A 23560-nucleotide genomic window follows, 5' to 3' on the forward strand; every position below is an offset into this window, starting at 1 on the left:
AGTTGAAAGGGACCACTGAGGGCCATCTAGTCCAGCCCCCTGCAATGCAGGAATCACTGCTAAAGCATCCCAGACAACCTCGACTTAAATACTTCCAAGGAAGGAGAGTCCACTACCTTCCGAGGGAGACGGTTGCACTGTTGAGCAGCTCTCCGAAAGTGCTTCCTAATGTTGAGACGGGATCGCCTTTCTTTGCCGTCCGCATGCCCTTCGGAGATCCCCACAGTGGCTAAGCAGATGCTCTCAGGAATGGCAACCGTCGTCGAGAGGTGCGCTGCCTCTGAGCGTGAGACTTCCATTTTGCATTTTGCTAAGAGCCTCTGATAAGACTCTCAGGGCTCGCTGAACCCATTAAGGAAGAGAAACCTGCAGGAGCTGGTGGCCTTTGCATCGCCTTCCGCAGCCTCGGGTTCCGGGTCCGCTTTCCCCACGAACGGGAGCGCAGCCAAGCTTGCAACGTTGTGTAGGCGCTGGCCTGCGAGGTCAACAAGGCGCAGCACCCGGCTCAACGTTAATCATTGACCCACAGCGGGGGAATTCCGCCTCTGGAGCGGCCGTCCCCAAGTTGCCCGAAGAAGGGCGATTTTCCTGACATCCTTTGGTAGTCGTGATCTCCATATTTGGAAATGTTTACCCATGCTCTGATCTATTGGAAGGGGAGGGGAGTGACTCAGGGCCTGGTGGAAGCGAGATTTGAATTCCTGCAGGCAGGATAATTTTTTTCCCTCTTCCTTCTTTCTTTCTTTCTTTCTGTCTGCCTCTCTCCCTCTTCCGTGTGCTTGTGGTCACTCCGGCAGTTTCGCTCACTCCCGGAGCCAGTTCCAAATTTGTTCCGCTCTAGGACAAGGCGTCCCCCCAGGGAGGGAGAGCAGCCCAGCCTCCAGTAAGTACCTCCTTATTGGCCTCGTGAGCGGAATGGCGAACAACCAGGGTGGCAGGGTGTGGGGTCACGACGGAGCTTGCATTGTGCCATGCGGGTCTGGTTAGCAAAGAGGCGAAATGCCCAGTGCCGGACGGCAAGGGAGGGTGAGGGGAGGAGGAGACAGGTAGCTGTGCTTCGGAATCCTTCCTGGCAGACCGTCTAGGTCCCTGCCAGTGAGGCTCAAGGCTGGCCTTTGGCATAAGTTGGTGGTGCCAGCCATGGTTTGCAGCCTGTTGCTGCCATTTGCCTTGAGTCCCATGAAGGCGTCAAAACAGCCTTTATGGTTCCTGACATGCCTTGTCTTGAGAAAGAGCTGCTGCCCATGTATGGTCTGTTAAGCTGGAGGACTTGTTCGTTGCCTGAGTGAATATTTATCTCTGACCCATCGAAGGAATGGAGATCTCAACAGGAACAGTTTCTTCAGCTCGCAACTTCTTTTCTGTTTGTGCCGCAATCGTCTCTTGTTTTCCTCCAGCGTGCCAGCCCACATTTTGCATGCAAAAATTTAGAAATCTGACCAGATAGGGAGAACGTAGGAAGCTACCTTGCACCGAGGGAGACCATCTAGCTTAGTATTTTCTACACTGACTGGCAGCAACGGTGTTCCAAGGTTTTGGGCAGGAGGGTCTTGCAATCCTGCTCGGAGATGCTGTTGCAGATTGAACCTGGAACCTTCTGCATTCAAGGCAGATGCTTTGGCCCTGAGCTACGGCACATCCCCTGAACCCCTCTCTTTCCCTTTTTCCTGAAAGGAAATTGTTTTGTGGACAGTCAGGGAGCCAGCAGGAAACCCTGGATCCCCTACTGCTTCCTGGCTCCTAGGGGGAAATGGAGGCAAGCCCCAGATTCAGGGCATGCAGGAGAAAGTTCCCATAGTGCATCGTTCTCCTGTGGAACTCACTGGCACATGAATGTGATGGTTGCAGGATTTGGTGGAGAAGGCGGGATTGTGCAAGAGGGGCTCTGAATGTGGTGGGGGTGGAATACCCAGAGGACTGGGAAGGACTGTTCTAGATGGTCCTGCTTGATCTAAACCAGTGTCCTTAAGATTTTAGGGTGCATGCCAAACCTCTTATCTGGTGTGTGTGTTGGAAGGGGTGGAGATCTGATTCCCCCCAGCCTAGAACACCTACGAGGGACGTGGGTGGCGCTGTGGGTTAAACCACAGAGCCTCGGGCTTGCCAATCAGAAGGTCAGCACTTTGAATCCCCATGATGGGGTGAGCTCCCGTTGCTCGGTCCCTGCTCCTGCCAACCTAGCAGTTTGAAAGCACATCAAAGTGCAAGTAGATAAATAGATACCGCTCTGGCCGGAAGGTAAACAGCGTTTCCGTGTGCTGCTCTGGTTCACCGGAAGCGGCTTAGTCATGCTGGCCACATGACCTGGAAGCTGTATGCCGGCTCCCTCAGCCAGTAAAGTGAGATGAGCGCCGCAACCCCAGAGTCGGACACGGCTGGACCTAATGGTCAGGGGTCCCTTTACCTTTACCTTTAGACACCTACACTGGCTTCTGCCTATGGAGGGGTGGCATTTCTCTGCTGGTGTCCAGCTCCCTGCTCTGCCCAGGTTGAATTTCTGTGAAATGGGGCATTACAGGGGAGGAGCTGAACTGCTCAGGATCCTCTGGGTCGTGAGTCGCCCCCAATTCTGTCACTTGATGCAGCGGGCCCAATTCGGGCCCGATGACTAGGCCAGCTCCAAATTGGCACCTTGTTTTTATTATTGTTACGATTGACAGCATTTATACCTCGACTTTTCCTCCCAAGGAACTCAAGGTGGTGTACGTGGTTTCCTTGTTCCTCAACTGATCCACACAACAACCCTGCGAGGTAGGCTAAGCGGATAGGCAGTGGGACTGGCCCCCAAGGTCAGCTCAGTCAGCCCCATGGCCGAGTGGGGATTTGAACCCTGATCTTCCCCAGGTCCTAGTCTGGCACTCTAACCATTACGCCATAGTGGCGCAGAACATAGCCCAGAACAGATTTTCACTTGCCCCCTGCCTCTTGCCCCAGTTGGAGTGTTTAACCCCCACCCCACTGCCTTGCCAAGGTCCCAGGTTCAGTTCCTGGCATCTCCAGGTAGGAGGATAAAACTTTCCTCTTCGTTTTAGTTCCGTCCCCTTGGTGTGTTTATCTTCATAGGCTCACAGAATTGCTGGAAGGGTCCGCAAGATCCATCATGCCATCCCCTTGCTATGCAGGAATCTCTTGCCCAACGTGGGCCTCGGACCTACAGCCGTGAGATGAAGAGTCTCACGCTATCCCAGATTCCAGCTGTTTGCGTCATTTCGTTCTTTGCTTTGGTAAACCCCTTTCTGGGTCACATTTGATGGACTTGGGAGGGCGAGATGTAAAACGTTCTGAAAGTGAAAAAAAAAGCAATAAGAAAATGTTTCTGCCACTTTGAACTCTTATAAGGGCCAAGTGTCCTTGATCCAAATATCAGTTGCTGGAAGGCACAGGAAGGGAGAGTTGCTCTCGTGCTGGGATCCTGCTTGCTGGTTTCCCACTGGGGCACCTGGTAGATTCCTACAAGAATAGGACTATGGACTTGATGGCTTGCTGGCCTGATTCAGAAGATGGTCCTTATGCCCTTATGCCAGTTCTAGGAGGTGGAGAGGAACACACACCTTCATCCCAGAGATTCCTGTTGGATGAGCAGTGCCATAATATGTTGTTGTTGTTGTTGTTGTTGTTGTTGTTGTTGTTGTTGAGTCATTTAGTTGTGTCCAACTCTTCGTGACCCCATGGACCAGAGCATGCCAGGCCCTCCTGTCTTCCACTGCCTCCCGCAGTTTGGTCAGACTCATCTTGGTAGCTTTGAGAACACTGTCCAACCACCTCGTCCTCTGTCGTCCCCTTCTCCTTGTGCCCTCCATCTTCCCCAACATCAGGGTCTTTTCCAGGGAGTCTTCTCTTCTCATGAGGTGGCCAAAGTATCGTTGCCTTGTTGTGGCGAAGGGGCTTGAATAACTCAGAGAAGCTGAGAGCTACGCCATGCAGGGCCACCCAAGATGGACAGGTCATAGTGGAGAGTTTTGACTAAACGTGACCCACCTGGAGCAGGAACTGGCACGCCACTCCAGTATCCCTGTCAAGAAAACTCCATGGACAAAGACAACAGGTCATAATACATTGGGTGACCCCAAAGGGAGAGGAGAAGGAGAAGAAGAAGAAGAAGAAGAAGAAGAAGAAGAAGAAGAAGAAGAAGAAGAAGAAGAAGAAGAAGAAGTAGTAGTAGTAGAAGTTTGGATTTGATATCCCGCTTTTCACTACCCGAAGGAGTCTCAAAGCAGCTAGCATTCTCCTTTCCCTTCCTTCCCCACAACAAACACTCTGTGAGGTGAGTGGGGCTGAGAGACTTCAAAGAAGTGTGACTAGCCCAAGGTCACCCAGCAGCTGCATGTGGAGGAGCGGAGACACGAACCCGGTTCACCAGATTTCAAGTCTACTGCTCTTAACCACTACACCACACTGGTTCTCACCCCAAAGGACATCACCCCTTTGGGGTTGGCCCCTCGGGGTCTCCAAAGGGTGAAGGCGCTACCCTCCCTTCTTTTGTGTGTTTGTTTGTGCTTGTGCATGCACATTTTCACTCTCTTTTGTCATCGTGGAACAAGGGGGGTGGGAGGTTTCTGCTGTGGGTGTTGTGGGCAATGACTCACTCCGGAGCCCAGGTGGGTGAGGAGTGGGGTTGGAAGTTGTGAAGATGCTCACAAGCCACAGAGCGGGGCGCACATGGTGTGAGAGACAGCGGAAGGCTGAGTGGGATGGCCCAGGTGATTGAGGGGGCGAGAACTGTCGATCGGGGTGTTTTCTAGTTTCAGTCCGCCAAATGGCCTGTTTTTTTAATCTGTGTCTTCGATTTAATTGGAAATTCTGGGTGTTGCTCTCGTCGTTGTTTTTATGCTGGAGTTGTTAATTTGTTAGTTATTTCTTGCATTTGGATTTAATGGGTGTAACTTTTGCTTCTTGTTATCTTGTGTGTTGCATGTATATTATACTGCTATTTTGTTTCATTGTTTGCTCTGGGATTGAAATATTCAGTGGGACGCCAGTGATAAATATGTGCTGGCTGATAAATATCCATCTTCAAGGGCGAAAAGCCATTTCAAGGGGGTACTTTTTTTTTTTTTACCTTTAACACCTGTAGAAATGGGGGAGGGAATTCAAGAGATTTCAAAAAAGAGGATGGATTTTGTAATTCAACCAAAATGCAACAGTTTGCATTTCAGTTTAATCCCCAAATTTTGAGTTTTATCTTCAAAACGTTGCATTTGAATAGTGAGCTTGCAAAAACCAGGCCTGCAGCCAGATATCCTATGGTGAATGATTTAACCTCAGGGCCTAATCCCACTGTAGTTAGATTAAGTTGTGATTAGTGCTATATAGGAGGGAGGTAGAAATTTAATTGGATTGGTTAATTTAATGGTATTATTGATGCAGGGTGGCCCAAAAATGAGTTGATTTTCTTTTGCCTAATTTTCTCCCATGTTAATTTTTTTTTAAAAAAAAACGTTGAATTTTGTACTTCATAGCTGACCTTCCTTTGTAATACTTTTCATGGTTGTTTTCTCTGCTTATTAGGAACTTTCATTGTATTTTTGCAGCTGATCTTTTAAGGTGCAATGTTTATTTTGGTTCTTGAAAGAGGACGCTCTGTTTAGTTGTTCATTGTGTTTTGCAAAACGTAGCCACTCCCTGTTTTTTGTTTTTGTTTTCAATAAACCATAATAATGGCCAAGGGACTGACCGCGTGCAAAGTCTCTCACTACAGAAGGGCACCTTCTCATATGTGTGTGCTAATTTTTTAATATATATATAAAAGTTACAAAACAGCCACTTATCAAATGCTCCCCTTTCCCTGTATTTGCCATTTACGATATTTTAACCTATGCTGCAAACTGCGGAGAGTTTTGTTTTAATATGCGCAGTATATAAACTGTCGGATGAAATGAAATGCATTCAAAAGGTTCTCCCAGCTTAGGAAGTTCCACGCACTTCTGTATGGAAAATAACAGGTTGAAGAGGTGAATTCAAGCGTGCTGAAGGGGTCATTGTCTACCGGGTGTCCTTTTTCAGGTGAAGCAATTCTCTCTACGAAGTAGGCAAAGTTGACAAGACTGGAATTGGAAAGGCTGTTGTTGTTGTTGTTGTTTTAAAACCCCCTGCAGCTAAATGATGGGGTGAATGTGGAGGAGCCTCTGTTTTGGAGAAGCATCCGAAGGGTTTTGGTGAAAGTTAGAAATCAAAAGGGCGGTATTTGTTTGGGGTCTGAGGCAGGCCAGTCTCTAAGGGTGTGCATCTCTGATTTTGATGCACTGGACAGACACCTTCCTCAGGCAGACCGCACAGCTTTTAAAAAAATAATGTTCGAGGAGGAGGAGAACGCTAGCACTGCGTCGTAAAAGTGAATTTATGCTGCATATCGGATGCTGTCTAATGAGGTTTACGGTGTATAAGGATGGTCAGTGGTTTGTTAATGGCGCCATGGATGGCTGAGTGCTGCTGAAAGTATTCTATCGCAGGCACGTCCAACAGGTAGATCGTGATCTACCAGTAGATCACTGGACGTCTGTGGTAGATCACTGGTAGATCACTGGCTCCCCCCGAAGAAGCTCAACAGCTTTGGCTCCCCTAAAAAAATGCTCACCCCCCCAAAAAAACAGGGCTTTCCTCCTGCCTCAGAAAATCTCAACAACTTTGACCTGAACCCCTTAAAAACGGGGCTTTCCTCCTCCCTAAAAAAGCTTAACAACTTTGACCTGAACCCCCCCCCCAAGGGGTAGATCACTGCCCGTTTTTAACTCTGTGAGTAGATCGCAGTCTCTTCGGAGTTGGCCACCCCTGATCTATCGGAATCGTGTGGATTAGGAGGGTTTTGGTGCTTGGCAATGAATTGGGAGAGCTGCATACTCCCCCCCCCCCCGCAATTTCCTACATGCTACAGTGAGTGAATCTTTTTGTAAGTAAGTCTGTATGCATCGCATAGTTAAACCGTGGAACTCCCTGCCACAGGAGGCAGTGGTGGCCACCAACCTGAACGGCTCTGAGAGTGGATTAGACAAATTCCTGGAGGAAGAGAGGGCTATCAATGGCTGCTGGCCCAAATGGCTGTGCTCTGACGCCGCAGTTGGAGGCAGCCGTGCTTCTGAATTGCTGGAAACCACGGAAGGGGAGAGGGCTCTTGGGGTGGAATCCCACAGGCAACTGTGAGAACAGGATGCTGGACTAGATGGGCCATTGGCCTGATCCAGCACACACTTTTTATGTTCTAATGTACTTACGTATTATTAATTAATTTATTGTACCCCGCCCATCTGGCTGAGTTTCCCCAGCCCCTCTGGGCGGCTCCCAATCAAGTGTTAATAACAATACAGCATTAAACATTAAAAAGCTTCCCTAAACAGGGCTGCCTTCAGATGTCTTCTAAAAGTCTGGTAGTTGTTTTTCTCTTTGACATCTGGTGGGAGGGCGTTCCACAGGGCGGGTGCCACCACCGAGAAGGCCCTCTGCCTGGTTCCCGGTAACCTTGCTTCTCGCAGGGAGGGAACCACCAGAAGGCCCTCAGCGCTGGACCTCAGTGTCCGGGCAGAACGATGGGGGTGGAGACGCTCCTTCAGGTATACAGGACCGAGGCCATTTAGGGCTTTCAAAGTCAGCACCAACACTTTGAATTGTGCTCAGAAACGTACTGGGAGCCAACATAGGTCTTTCAGGACCAGTGTTATGTGGTCTTGGCAGCCACTCCCAGTCACCAGTCTAGCTGCCACATTCTGGATTAATTGCAGTTTCCAGGTCACCTTCAAAGGTAGCCCCACGTAGAGCGCATGGCAGTAGTCTAAGCGGGAAGTAACCAGAGCATGCACCACTCTGGCGAGAAACTCTGCGGCATTATGTAGATAATAGCAGACTCTTTGCTGCCTTGGTATGTTTTTAGGTGATATTCTGCCACCATGAGGACTAGTAACGTAAGCATGCATGATGGAAATGGGAAGATTTTGAGATTTCCCTTTTTACACATCTAGCATGAGATGGCCGTGCTTTGCATTGCGTGGTGATTCATAGTAAGGCACATTGGTAAATTCCCACCTCTCCTTCTTTGAGTAGGAGTCCCTTTACTGCTGCTGCCCTTTAAAAACGAAAGCAAAATTGCAATTAACCCGCTTAGCAGAGCGATCTCTCGGTTTCTGCCTTGACGGTGGTCCCATTTATCTTCCTTTTTTAGTTCCCTCATCCCTGCCACGAACAACTCTTTTGCGGGCAAAGGAAGATAAACCTTTCTAAACCTGAGATGCCTCACAGCTTTGCTGCAAGAAGAAGAGGCCTGATTTGCCCGTAAACTGGGCAGCAGAGGGCAAGACTGGGGTTCATAAGTGGCGGCCCAACCAGCTTTGACTGGCCTGTTGTTGTTCAGTCGTTCAGTCATGTCCGACTCTTCGTGACCCCATGGACCAGAGCACGCCAGGCACTCCTGTCTTCCACTTCCTCTCGCAGTCTCCTTCTTTGGAGGTCTTCAAGCGGAGGTTTGACAGCCATCTGTCAGGAATGGAAGAGACCCCAAGGGCCATCCAGTCCAACCCCCTGCCAAGCAGGAAACACCATCCAAGCATTCCTGACGGACGGCTGTCAAGCCTCCGCTTCAAGACCTCCAAAGAGTCCATGGGACTCTCAAGAGTCTCCTCCAGCACCATAATTCAAAAGCATCAATTCTTCGGCGATCAGCCTTCTTGATGGTCCAGTTCTCACTTCCATACATCACTGCTGGGAAAACCATAGCTTTAACTATATGGACCTTTGTTGGCAAGGTGATGTCTTTGCTTTTTAAGGTGCTGTCCAGGTTTGTCATTGCTTTTCTCCCAAGAAGCAGGCGTCTTCTAATTTCGTGACTGCTGTCACCATCTGCAGTGATCATGGAGCCCAAGAAAGTAAAATCTCTCTCTGCCTCCATTTCTTCCCCTTCTGTTTGCCATGAAGTGATTCTCTGCTTGGCCTCTGTTATTTTCTCCTACTGGTAGAAAACCTGCATAAGGACTCTATACAGCTCTTGGGTACCCCATAAGGGAAAGGGAAAGGAGCAGGTTTTACTTATAACAAAGGATTCCCTCCCTAAGGATGGATGAAGCTGCCAGGTTGGGTTTTGATCAGTTCCTCCTTTTTACCAGGTGCCAGTTCACTTCACATCACATCTCCACATCAGCTTGCAATTTTCTCTCTCTCTCAAATGGAGAAACCCTCACAAAAAACCTGCAACGTTTCAGTGTGCCTTTCTCTCAATGTGCCTGTTTTGTATGCCGTTTCGACTGCCAAGCCCAGTTTTGCAAGCAATCGCAAAGACGCAACGCCGTTTTATATCTCATGTTCTGCACTATATAGACATTTTTGTACACATGTCATTTTGTCCGGAGAAGCACATTACAAAATTCAGAAGAGGTGCAAATTTCAAAGGACGGCTGTGTTTCAGTTCGGTTTTCTGTTTCGAAAAGTGCCGATAAGCGCAAACAGAATCTAACCCTATCCCTAATCCTAGCACCAACATTAGTGACTCACAACACCCACCCACCCTTGCAGGTCACCCTAAGTTGCTAACTTTCCCCATGACCTTTGGACACCACCTTAAAACTGAATCTGGCTCCTTAAGCCTTTGCTGCCCCTTATCCCTCAACTGCAGCCTTCCTATACTTTATCCCTCCATAACCATGAGGACTAGAATCCTAACTATGATTTTCATTCTTTAATAAAGTTGCCATTTTTCACAAACTGCTGCTGCGTCACCTGACATTTGTTCCTATTCGCATTGCACTTCCCCGCACCCCCGCGGGATAAATTTTAAGCCAAGCGTCATATCAACCAAGTTACTTTTACGGTATTTTATTTTTAAAGCTGTTGTGGCAGCCCAGGCTGCCAAAAATGCAAAGAAACCTGTCAGCCTAACACTTTTTTGCACGCTCGACGCTGCTTGAGGCTCTCGGCGAGGCCTCTCAGGTAGTCGCGCGGAGAGTGCAATCCCTCCGAGCTGGATTTATTTTGAGGGAGATCAAGAGGGAGAGAGACGAGCTCGCAAAAACAAAACAAAACACCAAAGGCCTTGTTATCTCCATTGCAGACGGGAAAGAGCTGAAGCCTACGGAGACGAGCTGACGAGCAGGATCCCCAGATTATTATTGCTTTTTTTAAATTTTTGATACATTTCCCTCCCCACCTAGCCCACATGGTCTCACTCATGCAATGGATTAACTGCCTTGTTCCGTCAGGCGAGGAGACGTTCTCTCCAGGAAACCCAAGAGAGCTTTTTGCAAGGAAGCAGACCAGTTCAGGCGGTTTTTTTGAGGAAATGAGAAAATCCCGCAGAAGGAAAGGCAGAGGGGCGTGTGGGCTTCTGGGTTTTAAATAATGGTGGCTTTGTGGATCGTTGTTGAAAGGGCTTCCCTGGCTACCAGATAGCTGTCGAGGAAGTTCAAAGCAGCCAGATCAAACGTCTCAGGAACACGCATGACACACACACCCCTTCTCCCCTCATTGCCACGTCTGTGGTTCTTGCAGGGGAACCCTGTCATTGAAATAAGGCTCAATGTGGTGCCTTCCATAGCTCCAGTTACAGGTGGGTAGCCGTGTTGGTCTGCCACAGTCAAAACAAAATAAAATAAAAAATTCTTTCCAGTAGCACCTTAGAGACCAACTAAGTTTGTTCTTGGTATGAGCTTTCATGTGCATGTATCTGAAGAAGTGTGCATGCACACGAAAGCTCATACCAAGAACAAACTTAGTTGGTCTCTAAGGTGCTACTGGAAGGGAATTTTTTATTTTGTTTTGTTTTGACTGTGGCAGACCAACACGGCTACCCACCTGTAATTGAAATAAGGGCCAGTAGAGGCAGCGTGGTATAGTGGTCACAGTTTCAGACTGTGACCAGAGAGCGCAGGGTTCAGGTCTCTACTTGGTCACACCGTGACCTTGGGGCAGTCACATCCCAGCCCGGCCCACATCGCAGGGTTGCTGGGAGGATAAAGGGGAACAATGCGCATCCCTCGGAGGATGAGAGGTATATAATGAAATTAAGAACATAAGAAGGAGCCCACTGGATCAGGGATCCGTTGATAGCCCTCTCCTCCACAGATCCCTGCATGCAGAAGACTAGCATGTCAGCGGGAGGGCTAGGTTGATGAACTGTATGTAGACATATGTGGAGTGGCACATGTGTTTTGGGTGCCGCAAAGCTTCTAAATACCAGTTGCTGGAGGGCAGAGGAGGGGAAAGGGCTCTTGTGTTCGAATCCTGCTTGCGGGTTTCCCATTAGGGCATCCCGCTGGCCACTGTGAGATCAGGATGTTGGAATGGATGGGCCACTGGCCTGATCCGGCAGGCTCTCCTGGGACTCTTACACCTCTGTTTCAGCCCTCCCATAAATAATATGAGAGCTATATTAACGACCTACCTTGCAGGGCTGTTGTATTCCTACAATTAGGACTTCGTCCTTGAAATTATCCTGCATTGCAGTTTAAACCCACGGCTCTCTTGACCCACCCTTAGCGACAACGCTGCCGCTCAGCTGTCTCTGAGATCATGAGGACCAGAACCATGCCTTTTCTGTGCAATAACATTCAGCGGCGTGAGCCCTCTTTTGCCCTCTGGAGCAATGCAGCCCAAAGAGAGTGTGGCCGACCCCCAGAGGAGGCGGCCTGCATTTCTAGGAGCAGCTCTTATCACACGGCAGCAATATTATTGCTCCCTCTACCTGTCTGGGCTCCTCTGGGGCTGTAAATTTCCCAGGCCTGGAATTTTTGGCCCTCCTCTGCTTGCTAAGTGCCATATACATTTATGACGGTCGTTTGCAGCAAGGCAATAAATAAGGAAGATCGGCATTCCAGGAGCGCCCTGAGCTTTGCACTCGCGGTGTCTCTCTTGCTGCAAGGCCAAATCAAGAGAGGGGGGATTTGCACAGCTACCCCCCCAACCTCTCCTAATCTCCTCTCCCCATGCAAGATTGCGATCGCCTGAGGTTTAACTCAGGGGGCCTTTGGATGTTACAACCAGGAGGTTGGGGCTTACCCAACCCCTGACTTTTAACTTGTATTGCTAAGCCACAAACCTCAGACCTCTCTAATGCGCAACAGTTTGTGGGCTTGAAAAAGTGTGTGCATGACACCTGGCTTGAGAGCAGTACATGTGAAAAGGATCTAGGAGTCTTGGTAGACCACAAACTTGACATGAGTCAACAGTGTGATGCAGCAGCTAAAAAAGCCAATGCAATTCTGGGCTGTATCAATAGGAGTATAGCGTCTAGATCAGTGTTTTTCAACCTTTTTTGGACAAAGGCACACTTGTTTCATGAAAAAAATCACGAGGCACACCACCATTAGAAAATGTTAAAAAATTTAACTCTGTGCCTATATTGACTATATATAAAGTAATTCTCTTGAATTTTTCAATTTTTCCCACGGCACACCAGGCAACATCTCGCGGCACACTAGTGTGCCGCGGAACAGTGGTTGAAGAACACTGGTCTAGATCGAGGGAGGTAATAGTACCACTGTATTCCGCTCTGGTCAGACCTCACCTGGAATATAGTGTCCAGTTCTGGGCACCACAGTTCAAGAAGGATACTGACAAGCTGGAACGTGTCCAGAGGAGGGCAACCAAAATGGTCCAAGGCCTGGAAACGATGCCTTATGAGGAACGGCTTAGGGAGCTGGGTATGTTTAGCCTGGAGAAGAGAAGGTTAAGGGGTGATATGATAGCCATGTTCAAATATATCAAAGGATGTCATATAGAGGAGGGAGAAAGGTTGTTTTCTGCTGCTCCAGAGAAGCGGACACAGGGCAATGGATTCAAACTACAAGAAAGAAGATTCCACCTAAACATTAGGAAGAACTTCCTGACAGTGAGAGCTGTTGGACAGTGGGATTTGCTACCAAGGAGTGTGGTGGAGTCTCCTTCTTTGGACAGTGTTCTCAAAGTGACTGGCATGAGTTTGGCCAAACTGCGGGAGGCAGTGGAGGATAGGGATGCCTGGCGTGCTCTGGTCCATGGGGTCACGAAGAGTCGGACACGACTAAACAACAACAACAAAACATGGTTTGGTTCCATGTTGATCTTGGAATTGGTCCGGTCTGCCTTTGCGATCCGCCAACAAATCAGGAGCTGGAAACATTTTTTGAAGAGGATTTGCAAAGCATAGTGTAGGCCAACATTGCCCACCATGGTGTCCTACAAATGTTTGGGGGCAGTGCCCTGTCTAGGGAGTGATGGGGATTGGAGTGCAGGATTTCTACAGGCCTCCAGTTTGGTGAAGCCTGGTGTGGGCTCTTCTGTGGCTTAGGGGGAAAACGCATAAAACCCCAGGTCAATCTTGACTCCTGCCATTGGAGGTGTCTTGTCCAAGAAGGCTCTCCACGGTCACTTGCTGGAGGGTTGGCCCTTGACCCTTGCTGACCCCTGGTGCCATCCTTGGGCAGCCGAACCCACTCCCCTGTCTAAGAGACAGGACATCTCTCTTCCTCCTGTCAACAAGATATATGCATCTCCCTCCCTGACCCCTTTAGGGGCTTCGCCAAGGAGGATCCTTCCAGTTGTGCCGCCGGGTTTGAACTCAGCGGGACCCCCTCTGAAGCCCCTGCGCTGCAGATTCCTACAACCTGACCTGCGTTGGCTGCAAATGTTGTACATCGTATCTGCGCTCCCTGGCTGTGCGCAGATCTATATATAACTCCCCTCGGTGGGAGGTATTTTGGCTGATACACTCGCAGCTATGATCCGCGGCGAGAGATTTAAAAATATCTCGCTGAGAGCACATGGTGACAGAAGCCGTCGAGAGGGCTGTGCGTGGCAGAGACCGCAGAAAGAGGCTCATGAAAGGGAGGAGAGAGAGAGAGAGCTTGTTGCTATCACTCTCTGCATTTGTCTCCTGGATTGTTTGCTACTTTTCTCCCCTGGCAAAGCTCCTTGTTTTTCTCCTGCCAGAAACGTTTTGTCCTTCCAGGCGGGGGGAGCAGCTGTCTCTCTATCCCTCCCTCCTAATTCCCACTTCACTGGTTCTGATCTCGGTGGGCAGCTCATAGGCAGTCTCTCTGGAGCCAAGGAAACCCCGAGCCAGAGGAGCAGAGGAGAGGTCTGGGCTGCTCTTGCATTTAGCCAACAGCCAGGGTGGCACATGGTTGGAGAGGGTGCATCCGGCCTGATGAACCTCTCCGGCCAGAAGGAAGGATCGGTTTTCTTTCCAGAGAGCTGGGAAGTGGGTCGTTTTGCCAAAGGGATCTTGCTTGCTTGCTTCAAAGAGGCACATTCTAGGGCTTTAGCGTTTGAGGAAACAGGACTCGCTAAGCTCAGATATTTCCAGGCCGAAGGAAGTTCGGATGCACTGGGAGCACTGGGCACAACCCTGAAGAGTGCGCAGAGAGAGGATCAAACTACACGCAATGTTCACCGCATGTTCTTTCCACCCAGGCACCCCTTTTAGTGTGAATCCATGATGATTTGTGCTCATGATGGTTTGGGGGTGCTCATACACGATCCCACTTTTAGTTCCGTTTGCAGCTGCAAAGGTTTTGGGGCTTCGTTTCCATCCAGTACGTGACCCCGTAACGTTCTGCTGAAACCCCATAACGTTGCATAGCGCAAATGAGGGGCTTTCGGCCCCACTTTTGGGGTGCTATAGCGTAAGGCAGCACCCCCTGCAGGCACAGTAATGTGTTAACATTGCAGGAGAAATGAATAAAGCAAAATGATGTGTGGACAGTCCCGTATAAATCCGCCACATGTTGTTGTTGTTCAGTCGTTCAGTCATGTCCGACTCTTCGTGACCCCATGGACCAGAGCACAACCAGGCACCCCTATCCTTCACTGCCTCTCGCAGTTTGGCCAAACTCATGTTGGTAGCTTCGAGAACACTGTCCAACCATCTCCTCCTCTGTTGTCCCCTTCTCCTTGTGCCCTCCATCTTTCCCAACATCAGGGTCTTTTCATTGCAGTCATTCATGGCAGTCATTAACAGTCGTCAACAGGTTTTCCACACCCATCAGCCAATCACCCATTCCCACCACCCTTCTGAGTCATACCCCTCCCCACCCTCTCACTATATTTAAGGGTCTGCTGACTTCAGTTTCAGTGTATCTGAAGAAGTGTGCATGCACACGAAAGCTTATACCAAGAACAAACTTTGTTGGTCTCTAAGGTACTACTGGAAAGATTTTTTTTTTAATTTTTAATTTTTTTTTTTGACTGTGGCAGACCAACACGGCTACATACCTGTAACTGCCCCATGGGGTAGTTGTCGGGATTAAATGAGGAGGGGGAGAACCATGTTTTCTAGACCTTGAGCTCCGTGGACAAAAAGGAGGGATTTAAATGCAATGAATGAATGAATGAATGAATGACTGGGTCTCTAATAAGGAAAAGGAAAGGGACCACGTAAAATGGAAGTGACCCCACCCGTGGTCTAGTAGAGAGATGCTGTGAGTCACAACAAAGGTGGTAAATGCAACTGATGGGCCTCTCTTTATTCAGCTCAAAGTTGTAGCCCAATCAGTTGTGGTTCCTCTGCCTCGATGATAGCTTGCCCGAATCCTTGAGGACTCCTATATATATATATATATATATATATATATATATATATATATATATATATATATATTAATTTTTATTAGATTTTCAGCTTTACAATTTCGAATACTCATTTAAACAACCTTAAAATATCAACGACTTCCCTTCTCCTCTTTCCACGGTTCATTTTGCATACCATAAATCCCTGCATATTTTACATAAACTAAACCATTCCGTATTCCATTATTGCATCCATCAAAACTTATTTACCCTGTTGAATTTATCTTAATGCTACCAACGTTGTCAAGCGTACACAACTCCACCCCCCCCCCCGCCAACATGCTCTTGAGGGCAGCCCTGAAGGTTGAAGGTTCAAATCTTCTTCTGGCTCCCAAATGCAGCTCACTCCGTTGCAAGCATGTCACAGACGCTACCAGGGATCTGGGCATCCGCGAAAAATTTTGAGGTGGGTGACAAAACGACTCCTGGCACAGCCAGGGGCACGGGCTAGCCGTGGCGTGTGAAAAACGAGCCCAGGGCAGAGTCGGACGAGAACACCTAAGTCGGAGGCCCCATGCGACGCGGCTGGGCACCCTCCCCTGCCATGCGCTCGCTCTGGAAGCTGTCGGCAGCTGCGAGACCCAGAGCACATCTTGTACATTCCCCCGGCTTCTCGGAGACAGCAATGTAAGCCTCCTGTCCCCAGCCTCCGTTGTAGGAAGGCACGGGATGAGCCGGAGGAGACGAGAGCGGCCGTGGCAGTTTTATGTTCCCCTGCCGGGCGTCTAACGTAGCCGGCACTTAATTATGGTGGCACCTGCTTCTCTTGCTCGGATTCCCCTCCCCGGAGCGAGACACCGTGGGCTTGTTTTGCCAGCCCGGAGGCGCTGCCTGTAAACAGGACGGGCTGTGGGGTTTCCGCTTAGCCTTGTCGGTGTAACCTTAGACCCTTCTTCCCAGGGAGAGCTGACACTCGAAAATAATCCCTCTCGTCATGCGCCTCGCCTGAGCTCATCTCCAGAGATGCTTCTGACCTTGTTCGCACCAGCGGAAAGGCGCCTTTGCCGGGGGGCTTAGCCCCAGAACCTATTTGCAACGGGAGGGGCTAGATCTGCTCTGTTTAACATAAAAAAGCTGCTTCTCTTTCCTGGTCGGCCTGTTAATGTTTGAGTACTGTGGTGAGACACCTTCTTCTAAAATCTATTTAAAACTAATAATCTTATAATATTTTTAAAAATTATTTGTACCCCACCCATCTGTTGCCCGTCTAGTCCAGCATCCAATTTATTATGGTTTAGAGTAAGGTGGATCAATCAATTTCAGTTTCTTTCCATTCTCATCCCCCCCCCCAACACTTCAATTTTCTGCATTTGTTTGTTCCTTCTTCTTGTTCCTTTTAAAAATCCTCACGAGAACTCACCAGCATTTCACTGTGATATGTCTCATGGTGTACACTTTTTATATGCCACTTTGCACGATATACACTTCCCCCCAAAAAAACATTTCCCCCTCCCATAATGCACATTTGTATGTTATTTCCACCAATTCATGCATTGTTGTGCACACTTTCCCCATGTCTATTCATTTTTGCACACATTAATTGGCTTCAGAAATACACAGCCAGATTTGGAGAAATGTGGATTTCTTCGGATACCTATGTTTTGTTTCACGTACAGTTTGGGAAGGCACAAAGTGGATTAAAAAGCTAAAGGGACCCCTGACCATTAAGTCCAGTCGCGAACGACTCTGGGGTGGCGGCGCTCATCTCGCGTTACTGGCCGAGGGAGCCGGCGTACAGCTTCCGGGTCATGTGGCCAGCATGACTAAGCTGCTTCTGGCGAACCAGAGCAGTGCACGGAAACGCCGTTTACCTTCCCGCTGGAGTGATACCTATTTATCTTCTTGCACTTTGGCGTTCTTTCGAACTGCTAGGTTGGCAGGTGCAGGGACCGAGCAACGGGAGCTCACCCCGTCGCGGGGATTCGAACCGGCGGCCTTCTGATCGGCAAGCCCTAGGCTCTGTGGTTTAACCCACAGCGCCACCCGCGTCCCTTCTACAAAGTGGATTACTTTCCCTTTAAATGAGAATTATCTCCATCCTTTTCCGTGATGGCAAGCAGGACATGAGCTCAAATGCGCCCTTCCAAATTTGCTACCCTTGCATGGCTGCTGTCACTTCTTGGCCTGCCAGGCCTCCAGCCCCAACCAAACCAAATACTGTTTTGCTCCACAAGTGTCTCTAAACCAATTCGAATTCCATGATAGATGTGATACCTTTCAGATGCCTCGATCTCAGTAAGGGGAGTCTGTGCTTTATTAAAGTCCTCTCTCTATTGGTTCTCTGTAGTACCATATCCCATGCCCACTATCGACCATAGACTCATAGAGTTGGGAGGAACCTCAGCGGTCATCTAGTCCAACCCCCTGAAATGCAGGAATCTCAGCTGAAGAATCCCAGACAGGAGGCCACCCAACCTCTGCTTAAAATGCTCCAATGAAGGAGAGTCCACCTTCCAGGGAGTCCGTTCCCTGATCAGCTGGACAGCTCAGTTGGTTAGAGTATGGCACTGCTGCTGATGCCAAGGTTGCAGGTTTGATCCCCGTTTGGGACAGTTGCATATTCCTGCCTTGGACTGAATGATCTTCAGGGTCCCTTCCAACTCTGTGATTCCATGGTTCTCCTATCAAAACAGCTCTCACAGTCGCAAAGTTCTTCCTGGCTGGAGAAATCTCCTTTCTTGTCATTTGAATCCTTTGGTTCGGGTCCTGCCCTTTGGAGCAGCAGAAAGCCAGCTTCTCCATGACCCCACAATCCCATTTGACAGCACTCCAGATCCTGGAAGATGCCTATCAGCTCTCGGTCTCCTCTTCTCCAGGCTAAACATACCCAGCTCCCTCAACCATTCCTCATAAGGCTCGGTTTACATGTCAGTAACACGACACAGCCTGTGGGATCTAAGCTACTTCCAATTGGGCTGAGCGGAGTCTCTGATTCCTCGCTCCTTCTGCACACCCTGTGCTCTGCGGGGTGACAGGATGGCCGAATGTAGCTGGGGTGTGTGTGTGTGTGAGTTGAGAGCTTAGAAGGGAGGGAGACCAGCCACCTTCCTGTGTGCACAGAAATAGCATTCAATCTCTTCTGCAGCAGGATCTCTCTGGATCCAAACTGTTGGGAATATTCAGGGTTAAAGAGACACACGTTCCTGACACCTTGCGTTAAACAATGGGCTCAACATCTCTAGAGTTAAGTACGTAAGGGAGCCAGGGACATGGGTGGCTGGTGTATCAGAGTAGATCTGGTGGGACCCACTTTCCCGGGCGCAGAGTGAGCAAGGCTGGAATCAAAAATGGGACTACAGTGTAGCATTGTGGGTGGGTGATGGGGCACATTCGCCACCCTGGCAATTTGAAAAGGAGCCTTGAAAAGTGACATCAGTTATCTTAAATTTAGACTCCCAATTTACATTTTTGCAAGAACGAGCTGGCGTTGAGAAACCCAAGAGCAATAGAAACGTATTTCTCGGACCCAGATCCAAAAAAAGTAAATAAATCGGCGTGAATAGCCTGAAAGTAAAACTGGCCGGGAGCCAGTGGGAAAACCAATTTGGTTAGTGTTTTTCCTCTCCTCCCCAAATTCTTGAGGCTGAAAGGAGAAGAGAGAAGAAAATAAGAATTCAAAAGAGCTGAATTCAGAGGGAGGGGAAGAGACATGCGGAAGCCCAGTGTGGGAAAGTTTCATTTTGTTTCTTTCAATACAGCTGCATTTCTTCCCAAGCACCTAACTCAGATTCCACATAGCATCCTACAAATAATTGAGTGGACACGATCCGCCGGGGGCGTCGTTTGCACAAGCCCTTGCAAATGGCTGGGACTTGTGCAAGTCCTGCTTTTGTGTAGCTTCTAAAGAAAAAGAAAGTTTAGGACAACTAATGGCACAAACAGGGAGGTGTTAGGGAGCAAGAAATTGAACCCCTAGTTCCTCTAAACTTCCCCATAAGTACATGTTTGAAGGAGAACCACTGTTTGGGGGGTGCCTCCTCTCAAGGCTATTTTGACACGGAGTTTTTTGTTTTTTGTTTGTCTGCTGTGCGGATGCCTTGGAAATGCAAACATTTCGCTGGCTGCAAAGGCATTTCTCGGCTCGCTCGCCATGAGGCCAGCGATGCTGGGATGCTTTGAGCCTGGCTGTTCGGTTCGTGGAAAACAGGATCGAGTTTCGCCGTGCCTGCCTCTAGTAAACACATTGCTCGCCTTTCTGGAAGCTGATGTGACTCGAATACAAGGCCAACTTTGTACGTTCCTTTGGGGGGGGGAGAGAAGAGGGGGCGATAATGCAGCGGCAGAACACACGCCCAGCCTCCAAAAGGGCTCCAGGTCCTCAGCATCTCCAGTTACAAGGCTCAGGGGAGGGTCCTTACCTGCCCAAGTCCCCAGAGAGCCGCATTAGACCACGCAGAGGTTGAGTAGCCCTGCCTGTAAAAGGTAGCGCCGAATGTTCATACTTCGCGGTTTGGAAAAGCGCCAAAGTATGTTCGACCTCCTTTGCAGCGGCTCGATCTGGCGTTGCTGAAATTGTGCAAAGTCACCGTCTCACTTGAGCTTGCTGTGAATTGCTGGTTGCTGCAAAATTCAGGGAAGCGATTTGCACGTGTTTCTGCTGAGCGGCCTCCGACATGCCTGTGGGCACATTGTGGGTCATGCTCAGTGCGCACAGTTCCAGTGGCACTCTGGGGGGGGGAGGGGATTGCTTTTGCTCCCCCACCCCACCCCGAATCCTGAGCTAGAACACCCCCAAGGCTCTCCTGCGGCTACAGATGGATGTCTTGCCTTTGGGGAAATTTTGTACAACATTTCTAAAATGAGGCGTCCTAGGCTAATGCCCTGATCTTCTGGAAGTTAGGCATGCTTACCGGAGGTGTTTCGGCTGCCGTTACTTATGGGTTCAGGGCAGCAGGCTTGAGCGCTGGCATGGAAAAGAGAATGTCGAACTGAGCCCTGGCTCAAGCTGTAGCACAGGGGCCAGCAAGGTTTACCTCACCTGGATCGGTTCACTCCAGCGGACATCCCTCTATGGGCCGGATCACGCGTGCGCCCACGATTTCCGGCGTCTGTGCAGAAATCATTTCCGGCATCTGAGCATGTGCAGACGTCATTTCCGGCACTGCGGAAGCGAGTCACCACGCCGCGCTGCACCAGTTTAGCACAGTGCGCGGGGACTTGCCGAGTGGGTGGCTTGGTTCGGGGGTGGCTTGTGGGCTGGTTAAACGACCCCTGTGGGCCACTTGTGGCCCATGGGCCTTAGGTTGCCGACCCCTGCTGTAACACTTCAGCCTTGCAGTCCCAGTTTGGTTATTTGAAAAGGTCACCTGAATGGGGGAGCTTTTATGTGCATCTCTGTGTGTGCAGCTGCCATTCATTTGGGGGGGGGGGCTCATGCAAAGGATAATAATAATAATAATAATAATAATAATAATTTTATTATTTGTGCCCCGCCCATCTGGCCGGGTCCCCCCAGCCACTCTGGGCGGCTTCCAACAAATATTAAAATACATTAAAATATCACAGATTAAAAACTTCCCTAAACAGGATGGTCCTGATGTATTTACCTGGTAAAGTTTCCTCCAGGCCATATTCTCCTATCCAGTTTCTGGAAATGTTTGTTTCAGAACTGCTGGGATTTGGACCCTCCGAGAATCTACTCTAACAACGCAGGTTCCTAGTCCTCATTTGTTAAGAGTTTGAAACCAGGAGGTGGTGCCCGTGAAAGGTTCAGGCAGTCTTGCCAAATGGTTACAGACCCTTTAAAATACCAGAGTTCAAAATGAATCCCATAACTTTGGCGATTGCTTTGCAAACAGTGGTTTAACAATTTGCACGGCACATTTTGACCGAGGAACTTGGAGCTGGATTTGGTGGTTGTCAATTGTATTTTCCTCAGGAATCACTATCCTTTCAGGCTTAATAGCTTATTGTTGAGGTCTGCTGTAGTCGGAGCTTTTTATATTCCTTGCATCTGTTCTTGCAACACGTGCTTCAGATATTTTATTCCCGGGGGGCGGGGAGCACTCAGCTTTTGTTTGAAAAATGCCTAGCCCCTTATATTGAGGTCTACCACTTAACAAAAGTTGCAGCTGGCTGTGTTGGTCTGTTAGGAAAACATACAGACCTTCCCCCAATACAACAGGAGGATAATGTCTTTATTATCTCACAAAGGGAAAGTTGTTCAGATGAACTTCACTGGACATTCGAATCACGCAGAAGAGGGCTGTTTGAGCCTGAAATTGCATTGACCATGCATTGAGCAAGTGTGAGAATCATAGAATTGTCGAGTTGGAAGGGACCTCCAAGGGTCCTATAGTCCAGCCCCGTGCAATGCAGGAATCTCAACTAAAGCATCTCTGGCAGATGGCCACCTAACTTCTGCTTAAAAACCTCCAAGGAAGGAGAGTCGACCACCTACCTCCCGAGGGAGTCCGCTCCACTGTTGTACAGTTTTTTGTGTCAAAAAGTTCTTCCTAGCGTTTAGAGTCCATTGGTTTGGGTTCTCTGGAGCAGCAGAGGACAAGCTTGTTCCATGTGACAGCGCTTCAGTTATCTGAAGATGACATGACGGCCCTTATATTAGCAACGCTGAAGATGAGTTTTGAGGGTGTGTCGATATCTTAGCATTGCCGAGTGCTTAAGCTGGTTAACAATAATGGCTTTCTTTCAAAATAGTCAAAGTCCAAAATGGTCCAAGGCCTGGAAACGATGCCTTATGAGGAACGGCTTAGGGAGCTGGGTATGTTTAGCCTGGAGAAGAGAAGGTTAAGGGGTGATATGACAGCCATGTTCAAAGATATAAAAGGATGTCATATAGAGGAGGGTGAAAGGTTGTTTTCTGCTGCTCCAGAGAAGCGGACACGGGGCAATGGATTCAAACTACAAGAAAGAAGATTCCACCTAAACATTAGGAAGAACTTCCTGACAGTAAGAGCTGTTGGACAGTGGAATTTGCTGCCAAGGAGTGTGGTGGAGTCTCCTTCTTTGGAGGTCTTTAAGCAGAGGCTTGACAGCCATCTGTCAGGAATGCTTTGATGGTGTTTCCTGCTTGGCAGGGGGTTGGACTGGATGGCCCTTGGGGTCTCTTCCAGCTCTATGATTCTATGATTCTATTTCCGCAACACCCTGTCCCTGCGAGGTAGGCTGAACAGCCCGTCGATGTTTGAACTCAGGACTGTTTTGAGACTAAACCTCTTGCTTCTGTTTGCTTGCTAGGTCCAGCCAGTCGGTTCTCCAGAGCTCTCCTCCTGGAATCGCTTCCCAACAGACAACATTCCTTTTTCGACTGTGGGGCCCAGAACTGAGCAGCAGACTCCAGGTAAATCCTTGCCAAAACTGAAATCTGCGATGCTGATTAACTATTGTATCTTCTGATCTGCACAAGGAACAGCTAATATTGGTTTAAAGGCGTGAGGCACTGGATTCAAATCCTCATGCAATCCCCAAAATCACTGTCTGATCTTGGTCCAGTCCTGATTTTGGGCCAGTCCTGATTTTGATCTTGCAGCCTCTCCTAACTCGGAGGGCTGTTGTGAGGCTAAAACAGGCGATCCCTCAGATTCCTGGAGCAAAGGCAGGATAAAACTGCCAAAGACCATTGCATGGCATTATTGTGTGTGGACCTCCATGCAAAACAAAATCCCTTCCTTTAAAAAAAAAAAATCCACATCAGGGAGAAGGCTGAGAGCAAGAGAACGCATCTCCCTAACACCTGACATTTGCATGTCCTTGCATCACACGTTACTCTCTCGTTTATTTTGCGGTCCAAGGTTGAATGTTTCTCGTTTCTGCTGTTCTGGTAGCTTTGCGGCCCTGGCAAAGTTGGTTCGGGGTCAGCAGAGCGGCTTTATAATGTGTGTGTACACAAAAAAAAACCTCTCCGAAGTGATGGAGCATTGATTTGTTCAAAGGCTTGCCATTTGCCACGGCTCCCGTTGCCCTTCGTTTGCTGCGTGTCTCTCTCTCTCTCTCTCTCTCTCTCTCTCTCTCTCTCTCTCTCTCTCTCTCTCTCTTTCTCTCCGCTCTTTAGTAAAGTAAATAATGCATGCAGGATGCAAAC

The 23560-nt window shown here is 49.0% G+C and overlaps 1 long non-coding RNA gene across 1 annotated transcript; it reads left to right on the forward strand.

Moving 5' to 3' along the window:
• The first annotated feature begins 495 nt into the window (after window positions 1–495).
• Window positions 496–22892, forward strand: LOC117047606. The gene is made up of 3 exons (XR_004426696.1): window positions 496–883; window positions 1186–1187; window positions 22723–22892. It is a non-coding gene; the product is annotated as an uncharacterized LOC117047606 (long non-coding RNA).
• The last annotated feature ends 668 nt before the right edge of the window (window positions 22893–23560 follow it).

The sequence above is a fragment of the Lacerta agilis genome, chromosome 5, assembly GCF_009819535.1.
Source record: "Lacerta agilis isolate rLacAgi1 chromosome 5, rLacAgi1.pri, whole genome shotgun sequence".
NCBI classification, from domain to species: domain Eukaryota; kingdom Metazoa; phylum Chordata; class Lepidosauria; order Squamata; family Lacertidae; genus Lacerta; species Lacerta agilis.